We start from the raw sequence: 23,187 nt of genomic DNA, 5'->3' as shown, positions 1-23,187 counted from the left end.
ATCTTGGTGCATGATAGCCTCGCGCCAGGTGCCACCATTCCCGTGCGTCACGATCGGGAGCGCGCGGACTGCACGCCCGCCTTCGGGATCGGCCCGCATTCACCAGTCATATTTTCCTCGTAGCGTTGTCACGCTACGAGGACGCTGTGCGACATTGCACCGCCTTCGGGATCGGCCCAGGTCGTAGTGGAACAGGTTGTACCGTTTCTTAGCCGCAGTAACAAAAAAAAAAAAAAAGCTGCCGTCATGCCGTCGCATTTTATATGAGCACAGTGCGCATATAGCTATGCCGTAACGCGTGGCTTTTACTCCACAGATGCCACCCGCCACTCTACGAAGTTCAGACATTCGTTAAACCAAGTGAATGATGGTTTCTTTCTTTCTTTCTTTCTTTCTTTCTTTCTTTCTTTCTTTCTTTCTTTCTTTCTTTCTTTCTTTCTTTCTTTCTTCGCTATGAGATTGCGGTGTCATATGCCCCGCCTCAAGGGCCGCGATGTGACTCCACCGAACACCCCGATCGGGGTTTTCTCACTGTGGTACTCACCGTCCGGCGGCTGTACATGGATTTTAGATTCGCCTACATGACGAAAGGCCGGACCTCAGTGGAAGTTCTTCATCGCAGCACAAGGCCCAGGCCCCGGCCCTAAGGAAACTTTCGGCCAGCTATAGCTCCTTCACGGTGTATAAGGAGGCCCCGAGGCGAGCCCTTGGCTCCCCTCCATCGCTCGGTCCTTTTTACTTTTCGTTAACAGCTGGTCTACGAAAGAGAAAGAACACGGCGCTCGTCACCTGTACACTCTTGCTGCTGCCCGCTGCTGCTGTTTATATCTGGCCGGCGCCTAGTGCGGTTAACTGCCCCTGTCGTCTCCGCTTTCCTCCCTCGCTTGTCTCGGCGCCTCTTATTCGCGCTTTTTTTTTTCCCCTTCTGTTCATTCGCTGCCAGCGGCCTCGAACACCTTTTGCAACCGGACATCTCTCAGACCTCCTCGTTTTTCTTCGTTCGCTCTGACGCGCCTAGCTTCATTGTTTTGCGCGTCAGTCTTTCGCTATACCCAACACGTCTTTATTTTATTTTCTCTTTTACTTTTCAACTCCTTCCTCCGCTTCTGAAGTGGCAATTTGTGGTGCCATATTTTTTTTCTCTTTTACCTCACCGCGCGCCGCGCACTGGCAATCAGTCATGCACGCTTTCCAAGGAGCCATGTCCGGAACAGAAAATACATTTGCGCAGAAGCCGCCGCTGCGTGCGCGACATGGTGTTATACATGCTCCGTTAGAGTTTGCGTCACGGCAGAAAATGAAGATAAAAGAACGATGGTGCACGAACTGCTGAACCGAGCACTTCCTTGGAGTTCCGTTGTTCCCTCATTTATTCGTGAATTCCATGGAGTTTCTTAAGGTAGTTACTCTATTTCAATATTAAAAGTGTCGCCACACCCGACGCACGTAGTATGCCGGCGATTCATGCATCCAAGAAAATGAGTTCTACGCGTTTGACGCCTTGAAAACACATCGCGAGTGCCATTTTGCATGCATATTGTGATGCACTCGAAGTGCACCTGACGAAGGATGGGGTGCTTGAAAGGTGTACCTCAGAGTGCAGGAGAAGTGGTACAGTGCTGATTATGTCGTCCGTTGCGTGGCGCTCTCAGCGTAGTCTGTTCAGTGACGCAGAGCGGCAATACAGGCCCCATATATGCTCCGACCCGAAGTGTAACTTTCGCACGCCACGTGGTCCTGATATGCATGACCGAACGTGACTTCATCGCATTCGCCCAAATGTCGTTTACAGGAAATGCACTGTGCCTTTAAAATCCGCCTGCGGTGTTGACGAGGGCTAAGATCGCTTAATCTACCTTCGTAGACGCTTTACAACGTCGAGGGCTGTTTTGAGGAACCGCTTTAAGCTTGACGCGACACACGACTTCAGCTGCGGAACGCTCTTGGACCGTGGCCACGTCCAGAATCTCAGCTGCGCCTCACTAAAGCGCTTATAGCATTCCTGCAGGATACAGGCCGCAATGACACTCTGCAAATACTTTTCTTTTTAAATGTGAACGCGTCGAACGGCCCATTGAGTGAAAAGGGCGGCGGCGTCTGTAGCAGCGAAAGGGCACCTAAATTCCCATTGGTTGCGACGCCGCGTCACGAGCGAGGGAGGCGCGCTCGTGGCGCTGGCACGCGCTTGCTGGCTCGGGCCTCGACCGAGCAGAGCGGGCGAGGTGGGACATCCGCTGCCGCGGTGTCCGCGTGAGGAGAGTCACCCTCGCTCTCGGAAGCCCGTCTTATCCGCTCGTTCCTTGTCCGCGCAAGCTCTCGCCTGCATTGTAACTGCGCCCGGGTTAGGCCAAATCAAAACGCGCCGAGAGTCTCAACGTGCTCGCTTGCCCGTGAGGAGTTCATATACCTGGAAAGACCGCTCAGCGGCGTTCAATCGGACATTTATGCTTTCGCACGCACAACTCATAAGTGCTTAGGTGTCCTCGGATTGTTTTTTTTTTTTTCATCTCTCACCATCTCACTTGGTGTAGCAATCCCGGCCTTCCGCTATAGGTTTTCACCAGGTATCATCTCTCTTACGGTGCAGCGGTTTTTCACGGCCATTGAGTACCTTTGCCTTTTCCTTCATATATATATATATATATATATATATATATATATATATATATATATATATATATATATATATATATAACGTTTTCTTTACACGAAATATTTTCATTTCCAGAAGGAAATAAAGTTGCGTTGTTCTGACAAACTGCATCTACATGTGACGGAGCGTTGACCTCACCGCGAAGCGCCTGATGCCGCGTGATAACATAAAATAATATTAAAGAGAGAAGGAGAGATAGAGAAAAGAAAATGAATGCCTGAGGCAGGTTTGCTCAGTGTTTTTCCGCAGCTGATAGCGCACATCGGGGACGAGAGAGCGCGGGCTCGAAGCCGGAGACGATTCCGCGAGTGATCCACGTGCGCGACCTTAGCTGTGCCAGAAACCGCATCCGACAAGTTGCCAACAGGTTCCGAGAGGTTGCAGCAAGTTCTAACAGGCTTGGATAGTTGGAGCAATCACCTTTCCGGTCGCACCGCACACGGCGAATCGGACGCCGCGTCTTCGTCTCCTACTTAATATGCAGATTTCGTCTGACACCGGATTGACGCTTCCCTTCTATAGAGGACGGTGTGCGGGTGCAGCAATTTCGACATGTTAGCAATGCATACACAGCATAGGTCGTCGAATTGGATGTACAAATTAAGCGTAGATGAACATCTGAGTGACGAATGCAATGACTGTCATCCATGGCTACCAGCGACCGTCCGTGTCTAACGGCTTTTCATTGTGTGCGCGTCCTTTGTGTTTCGCTGGTACCCCCTTTTTCAAGTTTATCATTTACCCTTCCCTCCAGGCGCAGGGTATCCAATCGGGCTCAGTCCTTTAGTTAACCTCCCTGTCCCTCATTTCTTTTTCTCTCTCTCTCAGCCGTGCATCTATGCATGGCTCAGCACTTCATGTATGATGAGACGCGACAATTTCCACAGCCCTAATATACCGTGGCCTATTCCTGCCGCATGTAAGCTATGTGTACTGTATACCCTTTTTGTGGACGACATCTAAGTCTAATACCCGGAGACTGCTCATACTACAAACAGAAAAAGAAATCGTCCGATTTACATAGAAAACGGTAATTGTGACATTCATCAGCCAAATAATATATTTCTTAAGTACACTTTAAATCACGCAGACAAACTATACGAACAAAAGCTACTGGAAACAATTTACTTTTCCTCCAAATACATTGCAACTATTTGTACGTCAATTGCTATACATTAGAGCCCCACTCCAATGCGAAATGTGGGCGAAACAACGAGGTATGGAAAATAGCATCATTTCGAAATAATTACAAGCTGCATTCTCTAGCGCATACTATACCAACAGTACTTGACAAATACAAACAAACGGGAGTTACGCGACCACTTTCTTACATCATACTGCAAACTACAGTGTGCTTATGAAACTGGACGAAAGAAGCGGAAATAAAAGTGGACGAAGACACAACTTGCCACCGGTGAGAGCCGAACCCACGACCTCCTCATTACGCGTGCGTTGCACTACCAGTTCTGGTACAGCGGCGACTGTTCCCTGTTCCCAACTTCCATGTTCTTGGGTATTTATGTATGTGTACAAAATCTAATCCGGGGAGTGTGAGCTAGCGCCACTCATGACATCGGCGGTGGATGTGGAACACCTTTTTCATCGATGGTATCACGTAGTACGTGAACCTTAAGACCCTGGTAGCTGACCAATAAAGCCTCGTATGCTACATGAAGGCATCAAAGCTGCCGCAGGCGAGACCTCCGCTATGCAATGTGCGCCAAGAAGGGGAATCGAGAGGCCCGATTTTCGTTAGTCACAACGACATGAAGCCAATAGATAATGAAGCCAAGGAAAGCTAAGAGAAAGATTGATAATTAATAAGCTAAATAGAAATGAAAGCGGGTGAAAAAAGAGTTTCAACCAGTATGGAGCAGGGCCCACAACCTCCGGTAGCATGCTAGTCATTTATCGTGTGATATTTAATTTTGTATTTAAATTCAACACTATTGTTGGAGATATGTTTTTCTATATTAATTTTTTTGTTGCGTTTCGTGCGGAAAATGATATGTATGTGCGCATGGCACTGCTATTTAATGGACCCTGGGCCTTCACGCTGCTGCGACATCTTTTTAACAGCTGAGCTGTTTGAGCATTCGTTGCGCCGTGGAGCGTTACCAGAAAACTCAGCCCAGCTGTGGGCCGCCTCGCGTTGCCTAGCAACCACCTGCGAGAGCACCGAACCACGTTACCTCCTCGCACCCCAAGCGCGTAGGGCGGAGTCGCGACGTCACAGGCGAGTAAAAGCTCGAGCCGGCGCGGCGGCCCACCTCTCGCCTCCTCTACTCCGTGCGTACGTGCTGCTGCCATGGAAAGCCCGAAGAAGAAGCGGCTTACCAGGAAGAGCGCCGTACTGTCAAGCGAGAAGCGATGCGTCGCCGCCTAGCTGATCCCGAACACCGGGCCGAAGCTGCGGCTGAGAAGAGGCGACGGCGAGTGGAGGATACCGAGTTTCAGTCCAGGGAGCGCGAGAGTCGGCGCCTGAACGCTCGACGTCGCCGAGAAAGCGATCCCGGCCTGCGACTGCTCGAAAACTTCCAGCGTCAAGCCCGCCGAGACACGGGGGGTGCGAACAGCTGATTCCAGCGCGAGTTTCTGGGCATAGAGTTTGGGAGCAGCTGTCGTGTCTGTGACCTATATATACAAGGAAGCTCGGCGCGCGGCTCAGCGGGACTACGATCGACGAAGGAGAGCCGATCCTGCCCATCGCGGCCGAGGCCGCCGCCGACAAACGCCGTCGCCCAGCCGAGGATCCCGACTTTCGGGCCAGAGACAACGCACGCTGCCGACTGAATGCTCGGCGCCGCCGAGAATCGGTTCCGGTCCTGCGCGTCACCGAGAACTTCCAACGCCAAGCCCGCAAATCCATGGGAGGTGCGAATGATCGCTTCCAGCGCGAATTCTTCGGCATATAGAGGCACAGCTGCCGCGTCTGTGACCGGCTCTGGTTCGACGTGAATCTATTCACGGTGAGCTCGGTGCGGAACTTTGAACAGAAGATCTCTGCCTTGCAAGTGCTTCGCGAAGCCTTCCCCGACGCCACCGACCACGACGATGACCACGACGACGGTCGGACGTCGAGGACGAGGACCGGATCGACGATGATGACGACTGGTACTGAAGCACTGTACATAATAAATTGTGAAGCACGTACTGTGGCTTGTATGCGTGTGACTTGCTGGGGCTTGTGTGGCTTACCGGCCTAGGCCGTGTATGACCTCGCAAAAACTTGGCGAAACTTAGCATATATTGGTGACACTTAGTATGAGCATAGCTAAGCCATGCATAACCTCGTAAGACTTAGCAAAACCTATCAACGCTTGGTATGACCCTGACCAAGCTATGCATAACATGACAAAACTTAGCGAAACTTGGTAACACAAGTGTGAACCTAGCCAAGCCATGCAAAATCTCGCAAAACTTAGCAAAAGCCGGAACTAGCTTCGCTGTGACCCAGCCTTGCACCACTAGTGCAAACTGCCCACATTTTATGTCCAAGGGTTCCTTCAGTTGACTTTGTTCTGGAAAATAAAATGTGAATTTTAAGCACAATTTGCCATTTTCGAAGAGTAAATTCTCTCGGCCCCACTGGGTATTCAGAACCGATTAAGGCAACCTGGTTCATATCACTGTTCACCAAGTGGTTATACATCTCTACCACCACGTTTTCAAATCCGGTCCAAAGAAAGACAGCGTCTTAGTTCCAAAACTCCTATTTCTGCGGACTTAACCACAAAAAAGTTCATCGTTTGCGAGAAGGGGACTGCCAGCCCCTATGGGTACGTGTACACGCCATCCCCAACAACATCCATACTAAATTTTCTCGTGTATCCCGCGAAAACCTACATTTCTTCGTCAACACGAACCTATATTGGCACTGAATATATTTATGCTCATTTTCTACAGATAAGCATTGATATCAACGCTTCGCGCGGTAATTTGGTGCCCCAAGAACATGCCAACTTGCTTCAATACGCCAAGAAAAAGCGACACGTTATAACGCCGCTCGGGCAGTGTGAAACAAAGCGGTGATTTTCGAAAGCTTTGATGGCGGCTGCTACATCGTCGTTTCGTCAGCCGTGACGAGGACGCGGAGCCCTTTACAATGGTAGCCTATACAGTGGGCGATCCCAATGGTGGACAGCTGGATGGTTCGTGCCGCGACGAGCCATCATCACGAGCTTGTGCATGTCCTCGACATTTATCGAAGCACATGCCCTCGCTACGATTTGGGAAACAATGGGAAATTCGACAGCGTCGCGTGCCCGCGCAACGACAGCTGCGCCGGCGCGTGGTTAACAGCGTTGACGGCGCCGGCGCCTCCGTCGCCATTCTTCTTCGACCTCCGAGACACTGCGGGGGAGCTCGTCGCTCTGGGGGAACAACCCAAGGCAGCCGCTTTCTTCCTTTCTTTCTTTCTTTCCATGTTTTGCTTCCTCCCGGTGCCCGCCCTCTGCTGCGTAGATCTTACGAGACTCTGCTGTGTTGCGCCTTCTTTCCTCTTAACGCTTTTCTGCTAGTGATTTGCTTTAGTTGCCTCTATTTCGAGAGCAGCTCACAATTCCCCCTCCCCCTACCCCCTTTCACCACCGCAATCTCCGCCACCTCGCTCGCTGCTCTGGGGAAAGAGGCACGGTACCACTTTCACGCGGCGCTCGACGCGGGCTCGGTGTGGCCTGACCTCTAAACCCAGGCCGAATCCGGAGCAGAGAAAACGCAGGGCCAAAAGGAACGGAGGAGGAGTAGAAATCTCTTCCACGAGCACCCTGGCGTAAGATGCGAGAGGAAATGCGAGAGTGTGCAGAATGGGAGAGAGAAAAAGCGAGTGCGCTCTGTGAAGGGCGCCAATCCTGAATTATGCGGCATTGTTCTTTGCTGAGCGGCGACGACGACGGTCGAGGCCACCGCGCGGCTGAGAGTCGGTGCGTCTCTCTCTCCTGGCGTCGCCGTCTCGGGCGTCCCGACGGCGGTTTCCGACTCCATCGGACGACGCCGAAGCCGCGGTGGGTCTCGTCGTCGAGACCGAGTTCATTAGGATTCTGCCCCACTCGCGCGCAGAGAAGAAAGGCGTGCTGGCCTTTGGTCTTGCGACGTGCTGCTGCCGATGAGGCAGGAACGTTTTGACCATTGCGCGAGTGACTCACTGCACAGAGGCAGACGAAGGCCACCCTCGCAGTGGGCCGGTGAATGGCGGTGTGTCAAAAGAAAAAAAAAAAAAACTAAATCCAGAGAGGATTACCTGAACATCAGGCTCATTGCCAAAGGAAATGAGAGTAGATTTTGGTCGTCCCATTGCGGCACCAAGTCATATAGACACGCCCTTACTCACTTCAACATCGCTTACCGGGCGCTTAAAGGACGAATTTGCAGTGCGCGTCTCCTTAGAACGTCTGTAATGGATTCAAGCCATTACAGCGGGTTACCGTATAGAGCATGCTATCCTGTCGTTGAACGTAACGCGACGCAGAACTAACGTTTATCGCTCTGGCTGGGAAACGTGCATACGGCGTCGGAGGAGAGCTTCGGCTGGAGACAAAAAGAGCCCAGTTGTGTACGATCCGCACTTGTTGCGAGAGACGACGGGTGCAGGGCATGGCGGGCCCCTTGTAGATAGTGTCCCAGGGTTCATCAAGGAGGGCAGGGGCGCGCGCCGCCTCTGCTTGACTCTCGCGTGCCACGAAGCCGCCTGACTACATTCTTGTCGGCTCTCCAGCGTCTGGCGACGACCGCGGGAGCGTTGCTCAGGCGTTTACGGTGCGTTGTACTTATCTCTGATGCGGACTCCTCACCGGTAGGTCGTCGCTGCCGCCGCTCAAGGCTCCCGCCCTCCCCTTCCCCTCTCTCTCTACGTGATTGAACGTTGTTAAAGCCGCTGCGTTCTGGTGTGGAAAGGCTCGCGAGCGGGAAAGCCCCCGTCATGGAAAGGGTGGGTCGGTGCGCAGAGGTTTATGGTATTGTATTTGCTTACTAAGACGCGTCCGGGTGCCGACGGATGGGCAAACGAACTATAGGCGTAAAACAACTTGAACATAAATAGGCGACTCGGTTATTCTGTCGCACTGAAACAGCGCGCACTACACATGGCCTGTGCAAACATGAACACTAGCTGTAGCTGCACGTTCTCGTAGTTTGTGTTTCCTGAACGTTGTTTCAGTATACGAGGTAAGACAAAATCAACATAGGAACAGACTAAGACAACAACAGCAGCAGCAGCAGCAGCAGCAGCAACAACAACAAAACAATAAACAAAGAAAAGAAAACGCGCGTTCAAAGCGAGAGAGAGAACCACCAGCAAATAACCCACTTTGGCGGAGGAGTTCTAAACAAGGAGTAAAGCGGAAAGCACCGCCAACTCTCGTTGTCTGCCTATATAAGACTACCGAGTCCTCTGGCATATTGGAACGCACACCAGGGTCCATAGGCTTTTCCTCCGTGTCATTACAAGTTGTTATGCGGTATATTTGGGAGGAACGTTTCTGGGGGACATTCCGATTAATTGCATCTCGGGCCAAGATGAAAACACTCCCATTAACGCCGCCCCGCATTAAGAAGGCTTGCTAACGTTAGTGGCCATGGCGACAAAACACAACTATAGCTCCAGTATAATGTAGCGCTTATATTCCAACGCTATTCCTTTTCTCGGTTCCTTGGTGGATCCGAGCAGCTCTCCGCCCACGTTATCACTGGGATCGGCCGGTTGTCAACGGCAACTGATACGAAAGGTATCGTGGCGGGAGGAATCGTTACATTATACCGGTCTTAAGCCTTTTTGTCGGTGTTCCAAATTAGGAGTTCTATAATGTTGTGACGCCGAATGTCGTGGCAAATCTCCGCCCTATATACATTATCTACCAACAAATATCCTTGCGTTCAGCGCCATGGTTTCTGTCTTTGAAAAATAGCACAGCCTGCAGGAAATAAATAAATAAATACATAAAATTAAAAAAAGAAGACCATGAATGAAAGTAGTTGCGGAACGGCACGCCTCTGGGGCTGCATTTTCTATCTATCACTTTTGGGGATACTTTCACTCTTGCGTAACGAAGCGTCCAGCCCGACATCTCACTGGATCAAGGAGCGTTCAACGACCGCTGGCATATATCCAATCAGCGTCGACTGAAAGTGATGTACTCGGAAGCGATATCGCTTCAGAATACGGCCCCTGTTCTCAGAAAGAGCGCCGTGCGCGGCCGAAAGCTGTGAAGAAACGACCGGTCAAAACAGGCGCCCGGTGTACCATATGCATGTCGTAACGAGTCTCGGCCCTCATTTCACTGCGGGGATGCTTCTCTGTGCAAAGCTAGCCCGTATAACGTAGAAATCGCGCACGGCGCGAAGGGGCCATGTGCGGAACACAAACGCAGACGCGCGTACGCGCCAACAAACAAACAAACAAGACGTTACTCGATCCCATCATCGAATCTGCCCCCCCCCCCCTCTGACTGCACCGCCGGGGAATATCTGTAGCACGCTAGTTTGTACGCCAGAGGCTCGTCGAGGTTTCTATAGTATATAGAATATACCATTAGCCTATACGGGCGCCCTGCATAGAGCCTGCGATCGGGCCACGAACGGCCTCTTGGCAGGCGATGACGGAGCGCGGCCGAAACGGAAGGATATGGGCGACCTGAAAAGAAGGGATCGGCCCGTTTTGCTGAGCGGGCCTGCACGCCCGCGGTGTATAGTATGCAACGCCCTCATTTTCGTCTTCCCGGGGCACGGCATCATTCGGCTGGCGCCCCAGTGTCTCGTCTGCGTGCTTCTTACACCTGGACAGGCTTCCCGGGGAAAGTCCCTCACTTACGGGTGGAGGGTCGTCGGGCCGAGAGAACGGCGAGTGCACGGGATCATGATGACGGTGCCGGCCCACTGCCCCCCCCCTCCCTCCTTCCCGTACAGTCAGCCCAGCTTTCTCGCATCCGGTGTATGACACGCGCTGCTGCTACACTGACGATCCGTCGGTGGATGCGGGTCAAACCTGAGGCGCTCGCTCCTACCGTTTCTTGCTGCAGAATTCGCATGAGGAACCATGGAGGAAAATGTATATACGATTCGCCCACTGGCGGCTACACGCGTTCCGCCTGCTGGTTGTCGAGATAGCGTTTCTAAGCTGGCCGTCCGTATTTCGCTGCGTGCGGTACATGTAGTGAAAACATAGCAGTCGCAATCAATAAAATGCATATTTAGCGCACTTCTGCATACGTGAAGCGAAGCTTCAGTGATGCGCCTAATTCAGCGCTATATGTACCTAACGTCGATGCGTACAATTCTGTTTGCTTTCATCATATTCAGCGTGTAGACTCGTGCAGTGTTTATGCACCAAAAACATCCGAAACTCTATAGGACGGGCCAGTGTGAGACGTCCACGCAGCGATGTCACGAGGACGATCGAAGGCGAAGTGTGGTGCCTGTGGAGGGGAGGATGGATGAGGGAATAAGGAAAGCTTTAAGGAAAAGGAAAGAGAAGGAGATAGTGACGAGAAGGCATGACGCAGTAAAGCGAGTCAGAGAGTTCATCATTGACTTGAAAAGAGATAGAAAAATATATGATGAAGGCACACCGGGAAATGCTGCGCGATGCCAAGACTGTGGTCATATTTGTGAAGGTTGGTCCCCTGCGGTGAGATATGTATTTCTACTGCAGTATACCGCGTGTCCTTTCTAATGTAATACCCCTGTCAAGCGGGCAAGTGCAGTTACGGAGAGTGCACTCGGTTTTAAGTGCACTTTCCCAAATGTAAACGTTCAGGCGGAGTGTACTCGCAGAAGAGTGCACTCCGGTCGGAGTGCGTTCACGGAACGCACTTTGCTGGTCGAGTGCGTAGCCTCGCCGCCAGTGGTTTCAACGATACAAGATGTAATGCATAGAAAAAGGAGACAGGAGTTCATTCTAGCTGTTGAACAGCTTTTAACAAAATAATCGGAACAGAACTCGCTGATATTCTGTTCTAGCAGGATCAAATGCCGCCTCGTCGCACGCCACCATCTTGTTCTGGATTGGCATTCGTCTTGGCCGGCCTCGACTTGCAGCACTCTTATGATAAAAATATTTTCGTTTTTTGTTGAGTAAATATAGATTAAGAGCGTTTTTTTATTTATAATACAACTAAAGCACCTCAGGAGCTCAGTCGGGCAGCCCGGCATGATTACTGATTACGGCACATGATTCATGTTAAGCGTTTTCCTCCTCTACATGCCTTTTCTACGACTTAAAAAAAAAAAAAAGATGAGATAAGCAAGATAGTGTCGGTTTAGTAAATAGCCACCTCGCATTCGAAAGTAGTCAGAAGCGAGTAATGGCTTTACAATTCCATCAGCGACGCAAGCGCAAGGTTGGGCGCAGGATTGGGCGGAGACCTTAGAGAGTTTTAGCTGCCGCGTTTGTATCTATAACTGACCCTGTTAACCCCACTTATATGCGGCTATAGGCCTCGCCTTCGTCCATATCGCGGGTTGAGTGCCCCGCCTTCTCTGGACATCGTCACCATCACCAATTTTTCTCATTACCACTCATGTTACGTTATGTTACTGTTCTGAAACATGCGCCGCGTACGTTCGAATAGGCAAATAGCTCATCTGCAACCGTTTGTTGCAGTTCATGAGTTCACATACTATATATATATATATATATATATATATATATATATATATATATATATATATATATATATATATAGAGAGAGAGAGAGAGAGAGAGAGAGAGAGAATAATGCAGAGAAAGGCAGAGAGGTTAACCAGAGGTATAGTTCCGGTTTGCTACCCTGCGCAGGGGGAAGGGTTAATGGGGATAAAAAGAGAAACAGAGTGGAAGGGGAGATAGAAAGAAAGGGAGACAAGCACGAACAAAGTGCATACGCCATATATATATATATATATATATATATATATATATATATATATATATATATATATATATATATATATATATATATATGGCTATCTGTACAGAGCGCTCGGATTGAAAGGCAGGCGTATTCCGGGCTCTATCATATAGATAAGTCAAACACTTCATTCTAAAGACATGTGAGATCAAAAAAAAAATACATAAGAAAAGAATACTACTTTGTTGCGCACGTAATTACGGCTGATCGATCGCATTTGGCGAGGCTATACGATAATCTTTCAGCGTTGCATCTTAATAAATGTCGCACCCACTCTCCTGCGGTGAAAGTTCATGATGATGCCCCCCCCCCCGCCCCTCCCCCCATCGTCTCTAGCATAACTTAACGCACATATATTATATGACTGAGTGCGCGCAATCGAAGGGAATTCGTTAGAAACCGGGAGGAAGGCGGATACTTTGAAAGTATAATTCATGGCAAACTGTCTGAAGCTTTCACGCAGCTATGTAGTATCATTAACGGGTTCACCTGATTTGACCGTTGAAATGTGTAATTAATCCTATCTATCATTATATATCAATTCCCCAGAAGCCATGGCGCACCTCTTGCACTCAGGCTCTCTCTCTCCTTAGGCGTCTGCTTATAGGAGTGCGCGAAAAGTAAATTTCGAGACCGAATAGAATACAAATAGAATAGTGCCAGAAGAGAGTGGAATATCGAATATTTTTTAATGCGTTAGCATTCTTTGGGTACTTCAAGCACTTTCCGTGGGCTGTCTATCAATGATTGTATGTTTCTATCCATGTGTATATCCATCTATGCATGTCAGTACCTAACCGTTTTCCCGCCTATGCCTGGGTCACTGCTTGCGTTGGCAGTGGTGGAATGCGTAGCGCATCGGGCTGCTGTGCTGAGGTAACAGGGTTCGAAACCCACCGTCGGACCAACTTGGGTCACTGGGTATGTGGCAGTGTGTACATACGTGCCGCTCTTCAGCGAACCTCTTTCACGCCGACATGGGTCACTGTAGACGCGGGACGGAGTAGGCATCGCTGCCCGAGAGAGAGAGTGAGAGAGGGAGAACTTTATTTTGATGGGGCACGGAGACGGGTGGGTCCCCGTTATGGGTGGAGCCTTCAGTCCAAGGTTCCAGCGGCGGTGGAAGCATTTACGGCGCTGGAGATCAGCTTTCGCTGATCCTCCAATGCCGAGCACCACCTCCCACTGCTCGTGCGTTATGTTTCGGTTGGAGGAGTTAGGAATTTTTTGCCAGGCCCATGTGGTGTGGTATACGGTAGCTCGCTCTGTACAGAACGGACAAAGGGGCTGATGAAGGGTGGGGTACATCGCATGGAGGAGCGTGAGCCCGAAGAACCCTTTGACGCCGACTTGAAGCACTGGGTACGTGCCACTCGGACTGCGCTAGTCTTCAATGAACCTTTTTGATGCCAGCTTCGGTCACTGGGTATGTGTCAGTAGGTGTTTGCCGCTCTTCAATGAAAGTCTTTGATGTCAGCAGGGGTAACTATAGGTATGTTCCACTGGGAATGTGCCACTCTACCATGACGAACTAGAGCCCTTACATTTCTCCGATTCGGAGCGGACTCGAGCCCACGTGACAAGAATTCCTCAAGGACAGCAATCCGATGCCTTAGCAGGCTACGCCACAAATTCATGGGGTATGTGCCGCTCTTCAATGAACCTGTCGCCGACTTGGGTTACTGAGAATGTGCCACTGAGTGTGCGGCAAGCGAGGGAACAATTCTCAGCGTTCGCAGGCACTGGCGCGCCGCGCTTCTCGTCTCGGAGGCCACACGCAGATTTCGCGGCAGTGCCGCTAGATGGCGCAGCGTGTCCCGAAGGAAGCGCGAGACTGGAGCCCGGCTGCTATACATGACGCGTTTCTCAGGTGCCATGCATTTCGGAGGCCACGCGCAGGCTTCGTGGTGATGGCGCTAGATGGCGCCGAGTGTTCTTAGGGAAGCGCGAAATGGAAGTCCCGGTGAAGTATTCACCTCATACATACCTCGTTTCGACGGTGGCAGTACGGCAATATGTTGTGTCACTATATTGATTCAATGCTAACGCATTACCGTCTTCAGACATCGTGAGATTGGTTCTGCCGCAATTTTTTTTTTCATAGTTTTCGAGTTCTGGAGAGCCCTTCTCCCCATTAGTATGAAACTAAGTTCACATCCTTGCACATTCACAGCGTTAGCAAGTAGTTTAAAGAATGATAGTGGTTTAAACCACTATCATTCGCACTCACGGAAGAGTCTGGAACATGCGAACGAACTGCTTACTTGTTCCTAAAATGATCCATTTGTGCTTCTAACTAACAGTGCTTCATAATATGCAATATAATGGCAGGAGCCTGCTAACGCTGTGAATATGCAAGGATGTGAACTTAGTTTCATATTAATGGGGAGAAGGGCTCTCCATATATATATATATATATATATATATATATATATATATATATATATATATATATATATATATATATATATATATATATATGACTTCAAGATAGAGGTATCTATGGCTACCGCAAACTTATAATTGAAGAGTTGGTGCACTTCTTGAAAAACAACCGTGTATTGTCGATGTTTCGGTCGGAGACCGACCTTTCTCAAGGCTAGCGATGACAGCGTTATCTCGCTGTACCATGGTTATTTACTAACGTGCCATCATGTTTTGTGCGTACAGAGAGAACGGGAGAGATACTGCACTAGTTGCGTGCACCCCTTGAAGGAACACACCAAGTCTGCAGCCGGTCGCAAGAGACCTGTGGACTTGAGGAACTGAAGTATACCACTGTCCTTGCTTTCTGCGCTCACGACGCACACAGCTATAGTACAAAGATATTCGCCTCTGAGAACAGTCTGGAGTCCGGCCGCTTTAGTGCCGTCTCCGGAGAGGGCGGCTCTGGGCGTCGTGTAACAGAGACAAATTAAAGCGCAAGAGGTCTTCAATGGTCTCATCTCTCCCGTACCGATACCAAGAAATTCCTATTGCGCAGTGCGTGCCCCTTTCTTCTAGGGGCTTCAGGCTGCTCCACAAGTGTGCACGTGTCTTGAATACATCGTGCGCACGTGCCCCCCGCTGATGGCAGTTCTCGCAACCACGTGCACCCCCTCTGACCTCCCTGCGAATGTGCCCACGATTTACTCGTTTGCTTCGTAGCTCGGAGGAGCGGCCCGACAACGAACTGTTGCACTGGCTGCGCAAATACTACGCGAATCGATTGGTTCACCGATTTGCTTCTAGCGAATCGAGCACCGCCGCACATGTAACCGTTGCACTTGTCGTGCTTTTAAAACTCACTTGCAACCACTGCAACATTTGTGCCGCTTTATGACAGTGCGTTCAAATCCGTAATGAGAAATAAAAGCATTTAACAGGGATAAGCGGGCAACGGGAAATAAAAGTATCGCGTCTTCAGACAGACAGACAGACAGACAGACAGGCGTCCGTCCGTCCGTCCGTCCGTCCGGAAAGAAAAAGTCGCAGAGAGGAAAAGGACGGACGGCCGCAAATGGATAGATAGATACAGAGAGATGTACAGACTCTGATAAATAGATAGGCAGAGACAGATCGACAGGCAATATACATCAGCACGCGCAGCTATACTTGATAGATAGATAGATAGATAGATAGATAGATAGATAGATAGATAGATAGATAGATAGATAGATAGATAGATAGATAGATAGATAGATAGATAGATAGATAGATAGATAGATAGATAGATAGATAGATAGATAGATAGATTTTTAACATCCAAATACAACCCAGGCGCTGTGAGGCACGAGTGGAGGCCTCCTGATAAATTTTTATCACCACGGGTTCTTTCACGTGCACCCAACGTTCGGTCCGCAAATTTTACTGCGACATCAGTTATGACCTCGAAACTGAGTTTGCTGTGTCCGTCCGTCTTTCCATCGATGGTCCTCGTCCTTCTCGTATCGTCTCCTCATCACATAAATAAAATAATTTCCCCCACCACCGCCACAGGAAGTCAGATTCACGCGCCTATACGATGACAATGTACAGATGGTAGTATGGACGCGCTAACCACCGTGCGCTATATATCGTGTGGCGCTTGGGAGTCAGCGCCCCACATAGCCACGGATAGCAGAGGCGTGTGCGTGCGTATATTTAAGAGTACGCAATATGCGATACTGTATAGCGGCCGGACAAGGACGGCGTTGTTGTCGCATAAGCTATTTTTGAGACGATGGCGGTATCCGCTGTGACTGTCTGCTGCTGCTGTCGCAGTAAATGAGTTGAGAGCCGGAGGAACCACTGAAATCTGCAGATTTTTTAGATTCCGGACTCCTAGAAAAAAAAAGTTCAGCATCTTCATTTGACAGCTCTTTCTATCTGTTACTAACCTTACCATAGCGTGCTAGCGCATAGCACGAGTGAGCCATAATCGATGTGCTGCATGCTCAGCTTGTGAACACAACGAATAGGTCCAACTTGTGGTCTGTTATTCCGGGTCTTACGGCAGTCTTAGGGCGTTATTCGTGGTTCACCATATGCCTAGAGGTCGTCCCAGTGTAAATAATAACAGCGTAAATGTCCTTATACTACACCACTGTCATGTCTTTGCTGATCGATGCTGATTTAACTGTACAGAACCTCTTTTCTGAGCGCATAATGCTGGATAATATTGGTTCTATAAGTGGAGTATACAACATTCCGCATTCGTGTGAACACTTACGCACCAACTGCTTCAGTTGGCGTTCTGAGATGACGGCTATATAGGCGATACTCTGCATGCTCATGCACATGGTTGGTGCGCTCACGGGTAATTAGGTCGTCTTGTTAAGAAAATGTGCACAATGGGCAAGCACATGCTGCAAGTTGTTTTTTTTTTCTTTCTTCTTTGAAGGCGCAATGTGCCAACACTTAGCACGTGCTATTTTTTCAAAGTTACAATTTTTATCAAAATAGATCCTTGTTTATGCAACGACATCCCTGACGTAGTTTTTCTTAATTAACCTTAAAATTACTAGTTGTCGGTTATTAATAATTTAACGATACATCATGTGACAGTGAGTTGCTAACCTTATGGTAGTAACTCCGTGTTTTTTTTAACTTTCTTTTCTTTTGAAGAGCGCGCACCTCATCGGAATGCCACCGCCTCTGTTGGGAAACGAACTTGCGACCTCGTTCTCAGCAGCATGCTGCATGACTTGATATACCCACTGAGCCACATTAGAGCGGACATGGAAAAATATAAAAGTGGTCAAGTCTAAAAAAGAGAGAGAGAGAGAGAGAGAGCAGAAAAAGAAAGGGTAAACATTGCTGGCAGCGTGCGGTATACACCGCATACTGCTTCTGTGTATATACGCGTGTCCGATCCGAAATCACCGTTTGACCGCCAAGTTGTGCCGCCTGCACACGCGCGGGCCCAAACATGGGCCGCTGGTTAAGTGCGCGCATTCCATCTTACCGCGACAATGCATACAATATACAGAGGAAACGTGCGTCAGCTCTGAGCAGTGTACGCACCAGCGCTTGCGGGCTTCACGGCGATCGAATGGAGATCACTGCCGCGTAACGCGCGAAACACCATCCGCCTTTTGGGCGTCCGCACGCGGGCGGGCTAGGGCGCAACGGACGGGCGGACTGACCATACGGGCCCTTGAACCAGTAGAAGGGGGCTCCCTTCATCGCACTCCTCTGCGGTCGCCCCCACCGCACGATTTAATGGGAACGTCGCTGTATTAGGCTCGTTGTATTGGGTAGCCTTAGTGTGCCAATTAAGCACCGGGGGACGCAAACCGACGGGCGTATTTTAGTACGCCCGTCGGAACGCAAATGACCCGCAATGCAGTTTAGGTCCCCGAGTGCTTAGGTACCCTAATCTACAACTCTCTGTTAAAGACGTTTTTCGATTAGGGGACGCAGGCTTATACCCAAGAGCCCAAAGTCTGTTTAAGAGAGAGAGAGAAAAAAAAAGAAATGAAAAGGCAGAGAGGTTAACAGAGTAAATGTCCAGTGGGCTTACTACACAGGAGGAAGGGGAAGGGGGGATAGAGAAAATGGAGAAGGTAAGACAAGAATCGGTCCGCACATGCACTATAGAAAATCAACTGACAATGACTACAGTTTTCATTCAGTCCCGATGGTCAAAAAAGCAAAAATTATGATGAAATAATAATAAGCCCACCCCTGCTCGAGTCTCGCCTACCCAAGGGAACGCAAGCCTCTTGCGTCACCTTATCTATAGGACTCTCTACCGAATGGCTGCTACGCTGATCCTTCGCTTCATGCACTGCACGGAGTCGATGAGACGGAATGTAGAGACATGTGAGTCTTGCCCGCAACGAGGGACGCCTGTAACACGCAAGCGGAGAGGAACACACATGCTCCGGATGTTACAGGGAATTGTGTCAGGTGCCGGTTCAAGTCGCCCGAGGGTCCGAAGGGTCAGGTTGGCGGGCATCGCGGACCGCCTATAGGTGTGCAGCGCGGCGAGTTCGGCCTTGGCACGACTCCCGCGTTGCGCCCGAGGGCTGCCACGCGCCGGAAGCGCTTCTCGGAACGCGTGAGTGGATCGAGGGTTCACTACTACACCGCCGCGTCTTCGCCAGCCTGGCGGCCCCCGTCACGATGCGAACGCAGTTGACTGAGCCCCTCCCCCACCCCCGACTGTGGATGTCCCTCCCAGCGAGTTGCGTGGCCAATTTTCGCGCGTCAGGAATTTCCGAGAACGATCCAAGCGCTCAGATGTCGCATGATAGTCCCCTTCAAAGATCGCGATGCTGCCCACGTTAGCCGAAACGGATGACGTCTGCGCAAGGTGTGGCGTCAGGGACAACGCAGCTTTGAACTCACTATCGGAAGCATCACCGGAGTTTCATCTGGGCGTCTGTAATCGCAACAGATGAATTGTTATCGGCTCGATTGCTGCTGCAATACATGCTTATGCGGAAGGCGCCACAAAGGATAAAACCGGAGACGGGGTAATTTTTACTCGACACGCACGCAGAATACATTATAGCGACCTGTACGGGGGTTACTTGTTGGCGGTCACCTGCCGGCTACTGAATTCCGTATAGAGGGCAGAACTGCGACTCTGCAGTGGCATTACCAGAACGAGTAGGCAATAATTAAGTTAAACTGCTGTCGCGGCGCAATCAACTACCCGTTAGAGCCATGTCATATGAGCAGCATCATTGGTGATCTGCACATAGCATTTTGTGTCCACGTTCTGCGTCTTAACTGCATATACGGAGCTCGAAATAAGTGACATGTGTAAATCATTCAGTCGGCTGGTTTCTGTTTTCCGCTCGTTCGATATTGCACCGCTGCCATGAGTAATTGTATTATCGGTTGATGCCTTTTGGCCGGTTATTTCACAAAACAGATAACTTGCACCGAGATAGGTAGCCGTGATAAAAGGTGAGCCGGTGCTGGTCAAGTCCAACTAATTAATTCAGCGGCACTTGCCGGACCTTAAATAGTCAAAATCAAACAGGAAGGCTACACTTCAACGTTACCGAACTTCTGAATATCTCGCACTTGCTAATAACTAGAAAAAAAAAGGAAAAGAAAAACCCGCAACCCAAGATGCAAAATGCACCGCGACGTTAAAATTAGAGCCGATATTTCTTTTTCGTAGCCAAATCTGCTTATGTGCCCATAGTCCAATTTTGCTGCTTTGTGAGGTAACAAGCTTTTTCCTGTTACATCACCTGCATTGCGCAACTTTGACTTAAACGCTAAAAGCATCGCAAAATATGCAGTTAATTATGTTCTGTAGTTGTTTCTCTACTTATATAATTGATAGACTAAATCAAATGAGTTTTCAACGCAATATCTGTAATCAGTTACTTTTTTCCCCTATAACGTGTGAAGACTGCCCTGAACACTTCCAAAGTAGATTTCTTTTATCAACTGATGGGGACCGCTTTTTGTTTATAACATATTTCTGCCGAGTCGGAAACCGCATGTTTCAGGTAACAACGACATGCAGTTTTTCATGTCGCAATGACTATATGATTTTCTGTTTTTATATGCATAAATAACCTTACACATATGCAGTCATCTTTATTATTACTTCTATTATTATTATTATTATTATTATTATTATTATTATTATTATTATTATTATTATTATTATTATTATTATTATTGACATGAATATAGCATGAAGGGATGCTGTTATCAGTAAGGTTACTGTTTTGCAACGTGGATGAAGGGAAGATGTGCGATATGACGGCCTCACTCAAATTAGGATTGGACAAGGAAGCTGGTCTTTTGGCTTCTATATTAAGGTATCGAAGGCATTTTCAGAAGATGGTAACTGCATGCTTCTTTCAAACCTTGTCACTGACTCTCCGTTTTATTTCGACCCACAAACCATGCACAGATCACTTATTATAATTTAAACACAAAACAACAGTGGAGGGTCTAACACCCTACATGAAACTTCTCTCAAGTGAGCGCACAGCAAAAGAAGGAAAAAAAAAAAAACAGGGAGGAAGGCATCTCTGCTGTCGACAAATGAGCCCAGGCAGGCTTAATCTTAGGCCGATGTCATTATGTATGTTAGCGTCTTGAGGAAACATTTTACTGACGCGGCCCCCTCCAGCGCAGCGTGTGACCCTAATAACGCTTCGCTCTCCAGCGCACTCGTTTCTGGTTCCGAAATCAGCATCCACGGTAAGGGAAGCTGGCCGTTGAAGAAAGAAGAGAAATAATAACCCTGACAATGTCCTCCGAAATCTCAGCGTGACCACGCATATTCGTTCGGTTCGCACACGCACGCTAGTACAGCAAAGCGCACTGTCGCCGATGCATGTCGCGACAGCGGAGCCACTGGCCGCACTCGCGATTATTTCCGGGACGTTCCGGTCCGATTGTAAGATGCCCATTGTGCGCTCGGGCACACATGCATCGGAGCGGCCTCCGGACCGATGCACGCATGCGTGCCAGACGAAGGAACATCGGGTGTCCTCGCTGCGCGCTTAGAACGGACGACCGCTATCAGCAGTCGAGAGGGCGACGGGCATTTCCTAGCACTTTCCCCTCGGCGGAGAGAAAGAAGATGGGGAGGAAGGGAGCGTCCGGCAAGAGGACCGGAGGAAGAGAGATGTAGTGGGAGCGAAAGAATGTACACTGTAAATGTTACACTCTAAACTGGCCAGAGCGAATGTCAAACCCACCAGAAATGTGCTCTTGCAGAAATTTTCAAAACCGCCGTTATTCACCATATGCGGCTTTAGTCTAAAAAAAAGAAATCCGAAGCTTTCTTTTGGATATAGAGCTTTATTCGCAGCCACAGGATGGCGCTACGAGTCTCTTTACAGACTACGGTGGAGAGAGCGTTGCACCGAACCGAGGAGGCTGAGCGGGGCGTCTCTTTCCACTAGACGGGCGCGCCTCTCCGCGCTTCGTTCGACTCGCTGGGTTAGATGCGCTAGGAGAGGTTGCGCTGCAGCGGCGGTACGCGGAGCTGTCTCCTAGCAGCAGACGAGAAGGGAGCGGCGGCGTGCAGCCAACTCTGCGTGGGTCTGTGTGTGTGCCGCTGACTGCCGCGCGTAGCAGTCAGCAGTCTCCGTCCGGTCTGGCGCGTGCCTGTGCTGCCGCAGTGTTGTGTGGGCCACGAGCTTCCCGAAGACGGCCGTGTCGCGGAACAGCTTGGAAATCCGCTCGTCGGTGCCGCCAAGGAACGTGCTTTTACATGTTGTCGTTATAGCACCGTCGCGAGCCGCACCACCGGCACCGTAAGTTTTTCTTCCTTTTCGGTCTGCTCATTCCTATCTGCATCGAACAGTTTATTGTTTGATCGTCCGCTACAGTTTACTTGCACTCGCAGGTGTAGAATGTGGCGGCGGTTGCGCTGTTCTAGGAGCGGTTCTAGAGCAGGGCCGCCGCTGCCACGGAAACGATGAGTCAAATGCACCGCCGAAGGCTCCGCGCGGAGCATGCGTACTGGGGACGGAGATGGGTGGCACAAATTCGATGGTAGCAGGTACGACGGCGCACAGCTAGAAGCCGCTGACCGCGCTCTCGCCTCTCCACTAGGACACTCATCGAATGAGTCACGTATGGATCTGAACACGAGGATTGCCTCATGCGGTGCCGTGGCGCTGGGCAGGTAGCTTGATTACTTTTATCCGCTCCTGATACGGTCTCGGGGAGTCGGAACGGGCAACTGCCGTTATACTTGTTAGGCTGTTCGTATATTGTTTTCCGCTTCTCTGGGTGACTCGCTCTTCATCGTACACAACTGTCTTCGACAATCGCTTATTCCGTATGTAATCGGAAAGAGAGAGAGAGAAAAAAATGATCTAAGGTATTACATAATTGTAAGCATCTATACTCAAACGTGTGTATAATCAATGCTCCTGCTGAAAACAAATTGCTGACGGCCAGCCAGATGGGTGCTGTTAATTTATGATGGACACGCAAAACTCATCCCGTCGTCGTGACCTTGTCATGAGCGACACACGGGTGATTCACGCGCCTTGCCGTGACTCGAGGACCACTGCTGGAAGCGAAGCGGAGTAAGTACGCGCGGTACGCGGGCTTTCACGAAGGCGTCGCAGACGTCAAAGTAGTGCGCGTCCGTCTTGCTCAGGTCTCCGCAGCGCGTGCTCGTCGCCCATTCAAGCGAAGGAAACGCCGCTCTTGTTGACGAGCTCGCGTGTCGAGACGAGTCGCACCGCG

General features: G+C 49.8%; 1 protein-coding gene across 3 annotated transcripts in view; it reads left to right on the top strand.

Annotated features, from left to right (window-relative positions):
- Positions 1 to 23,187, top strand: part of LOC139060188 (SH2 domain-containing protein 4A-like) — a 400,299-nt gene that overhangs the window by 342,242 nt on the left and 34,870 nt on the right. The window contains exon 1 of one of the 3 annotated variants that reach the window (XM_070539142.1): positions 21,896 to 22,241. The exons of the other annotated variants lie outside the window; for them this stretch is intronic. The gene's annotated coding sequence lies outside the window, so the exon portion shown is untranslated. Of the gene's footprint in view, positions 1 to 21,895; positions 22,242 to 23,187 lie in introns of those variants that run through there. 3 annotated transcript variants of the gene reach the window in all.

Source organism: Dermacentor albipictus, chromosome 1 (genome assembly GCF_038994185.2).
Source record: "Dermacentor albipictus isolate Rhodes 1998 colony chromosome 1, USDA_Dalb.pri_finalv2, whole genome shotgun sequence".
In the NCBI taxonomy this organism is placed as follows: Eukaryota; Metazoa; Arthropoda; class Arachnida; order Ixodida; family Ixodidae; genus Dermacentor; species Dermacentor albipictus.
The sequence above is the reverse complement of the archived record's forward strand: the minus strand, read 5'-3'. Positions and strand labels throughout refer to the sequence as shown.